At 35.7% G+C, this 3,526-nt stretch overlaps 1 pseudogene; it reads left to right on the top strand.

Moving 5' to 3' along the window:
* Window positions 1–663: 663 nt before the first annotated feature.
* On the top strand, window positions 664–1,560 carry LOC120077237 (protein EXORDIUM-like 2 pseudogene; annotated as a pseudogene).
* Window positions 1,561–3,526: the final 1,966 nt, after the last annotated feature.

Genomic DNA, 3,526 nt, shown 5'->3' with positions numbered 1-3,526 from the left:
CAATATTTAAAACAAGAATAAAAAAATTATAAAAATTAAAAACTACCCGTGATTTTTTGCCGATTGACATCTGTAGTTCCCATAAATAAATAAAAAGATATAAATATAACTACGACGGAATTTTTAGAAAATAGAAAAAAAAATATTATGATTTTAATTAAAAAATAAAATTAAGAGGTAATTAAACAATCAAAATCAAAGTAAAATAAATTTAAAAGGAAAATCTAGGGACCATGATAAAAAAAATAAAATAAAAAAAAGCATAATATATTGGTTTTATTTAAAGTCTGAAATTAAGAAAATAAAAAAAATAAAAAAGAATTTGGGATAACTGCATACTAAATCTTTATGGGACAAATGTATGGTTGCAAGTTTTTAGTTGAAAAAGAAATGAATATTTGAAAAGGTTGACACTAACTATAGAAAAATAAGAAGGAAAAAAATAAAAAAGAGAGAAAATAGAATTGGTAAAAATAGAGATCCGAAGAAAAGGAAGGCCATTAGCAGTCCGATTATGAGGCAGCCACCTAACAACCAAACGGCCATATAAAATCCCCCATCAGGTGGAACCTTAAGAAGTGGGAAGGAAGATTTAGCAGCACTGCTAAATAAAAAACAACACATAAAGCCAAAAATTAACAAAGAAAAATAAAAGTTAAAAATATGGAGTGTTGTAGGCGAATTGCCATCTCCCTTCTCCTGGTGGTTCTAATTGGCCTCTCTGTGGCAGAGGCCGCCACTCAACCACTGGCCGCATTGGAAAACCACGGTGGGACGATGCTTAGAGGCAACCTCGATTTGTCGGTGGTGTTCTATGGCCGGTTAGGGCGGATTCAGAAGAACACACTGAGGGCGTTTTTGAAGTCGTTGAACCAGTATGGTCCCGCGGGGTACGGTTCACAAGTCTCATCCTGGTGGCGCATGGTTAGCTCCTACGTTCCCGGTGGTGCCGAAATCAAAGTCAGGGTGGTCAAGCAATACGTTGATCCTAACTACTCTCTTGGAAAGGTTATGACTCGTGATTTCATTAAGATTCTTGTCAAAAACGCCGTCGTTGGGTTGCCACGTGCCCTCCCGGTGATTGTGGCAGCTAGAGATGTAACGGTTGAAGGGCTTTGCATGGGAAAATGCGCACAGCATGGAGCTTTTGATGGAGTTCCGTACGTCATTATTGGGAACCCAGAGACTGAGTGCCCGGGAGCCTGCTTATGGCCATTCCACCGAGCCGACTATGGTCCATCAGGCGCCATCCTCAAGCCACCAAGCGGCGATGTCGCGGCTGACGCCATGGTCGTTTCATTGGCCTCTGGCTTGGCCTCCGTTGTCACCAACCCCTTCCAAACTGGCTTATTCACACTCGGCGACAAGGCTATCGTAATCGAGGCATCTACTGCCTGCCCAGGCATGTTCGGCACTGGAGCCGCCCCTGGCTACACCGGTAAGGTCGCCGTTGATCCCCGCACTGGCGGCGCTTACAATGCCGTTGGGGTTAGGGGCAAGAAGTTTCTTCTCCCTGCTCTTTGGAACCCCAAGACTTCCTCTTGTTGGACTGTCATGTAAATCAAACGCCCCACACATCTTCCTTCTACTTCTTTTTATGTATTTATTTAATGACATTTTTGTTCCATATTCATTTGGGTATTAATGTGGTGAATTGTGAGTTCCCCCACTCAAATTCAAAGCCGAAAATAGTTTTTGGTGGTTCACTGAGATTTAGAGGGTTATCATATGTTTAAAACCGACATTAAAAATCCGTTTTAAAAAAATAAAACCGACATTATACATCCGATTTCACTTTTTTCAACCGACAATAAATCCAAATCATTTTCATTATATTTATTTTGTGGGTTATATACAATCTTTTTAATATGACTTCTAATGTGTAGCACGAAACATAACAACGAATTCTGAACATATTAGGGAAGTTATAAAAGATGCAACAATAATATTCATTAAAGCTTTAAAAAGTTTATAAATGCTATTAGTAGAAAAAAACTATGACAATTTGTAGCCTTATTATAGCCTTCATTAAGTAAATAATTATAACTACAAATAAATGCTATAATAAACAAATGACAACCATACATTTTTGCTATAAAAACACTTTTATAGCTTTTTTAAAAATGCTATCTTACATTTTACAAAGAGGAAATGTGCAATTCAAAAATTGTATTTTTAGCATTTACAAAACGCTATAAAAAAAGCTGTGCATTTCTAGCATATGGCGTGTAATAAAAAGCTATAATTAGTCGAACTTTTCTATAGCATTTATTGCTCTTTTAAGGCTCCTTAGGAGCTTAGTACTTGTAATATGAGTGATGTCATACATAGATAGGACGTATCTGAGCATGCTGAAGTAGTATTAACCACTTATCTTGAGTAGAGCATATTAGATTTTGATTTTAATGAGGTAGATACTTTGATTGATGATATTTCTTTGTATATTAAGTGGCTAGATTGCTTAAAAGTTTTAGTAAAATGTATAAACTTGCATGCTTCTGATGATGATTGTCTATGATTTATTTTAAATATACATGTTAGATGATCTAATATAGAAATATGATAGCATTTTCTTGAGTTATGATCTATTTAAATTCCTCTTGGAGTCTCTCATATATTTGGTTGTCACTTTGAATTAAAGAGTTTTCTTGGATGATGGTTTGTAACATTATACTAAGGGAAAAGAAGAGTTTTATTTGCTAATTGAAAAAGATAGACATTTGTGCACAAAAAGAATGAGTCAAACAAAAGAATATCAATTGAGAGAGTTTTGAAAAAAAAAAAACATGTAATGTGTATACATGGACAGTGGTAAAAAACATGTAATGTGTATGCATGGACAGGGGTAAAAATGATTCAATTTAGCATTGTAGTAATCAGTTAGGAAGCCCATAAAAATTTTTGGTACGAGCCGGTGAATGTGTGAAAGCTAGTGCCCTAGGTAAAAGAATGCAAGTTTAGGGCATTTTAGAATGAGATGGTTCAAACACCTTAGTTGATACATTACTTTCTTGAATGAATAGATGCTTGATTGATGTTTGAGCAAGAATAGGGGGAAAACTGAAAAAGCTCAATCAAGTCTAAAGTCAGTTCTGAGTTTTGAATTGAATGTGACTTGCACCCACAAACAATAGATGTCCTTGCATGTTTCTACTTATGGATCTAGCATGTTATTCTTAATATTGAGATTTCAATCACTAGCACGTTTATTTATTTCTTATAGTCTTATTCTATCCTTGCTAGAAACTAGCAAATTTCTAAGTTTGTGGTGGTGAAAAGCACTTGAAAAGTTCTTTATTTTCCTTTAATTTAAAGTTCTTTTCGTTCTATTTTGTAAGTTTGTTGTTGTTGCACTTCCTTGAAGAGTGCAACGACACCTTGAGGAGAGATGCACACGTCAAGCGAGAGTACTGTGGCACTGGACAGTGCAACGCTTTCATTCGCATGCATCTTTTCCCATAGAACTGCAATGTTGCGGCAATAATGTTAAAAATATCCTAAACTCACAGTTCATAAATGTTAACAT

Source organism: Benincasa hispida, unplaced genomic scaffold, assembly GCF_027475165.1.
Source record: "Benincasa hispida cultivar pf3 unplaced genomic scaffold, pf3_genome.v1.1 HicScf304, whole genome shotgun sequence".
In the NCBI taxonomy this organism is placed as follows: Eukaryota; Viridiplantae; Streptophyta; class Magnoliopsida; order Cucurbitales; family Cucurbitaceae; genus Benincasa; species Benincasa hispida.
The sequence above is the reverse complement of the archived record's forward strand: the minus strand, read 5'-3'. Positions and strand labels throughout refer to the sequence as shown.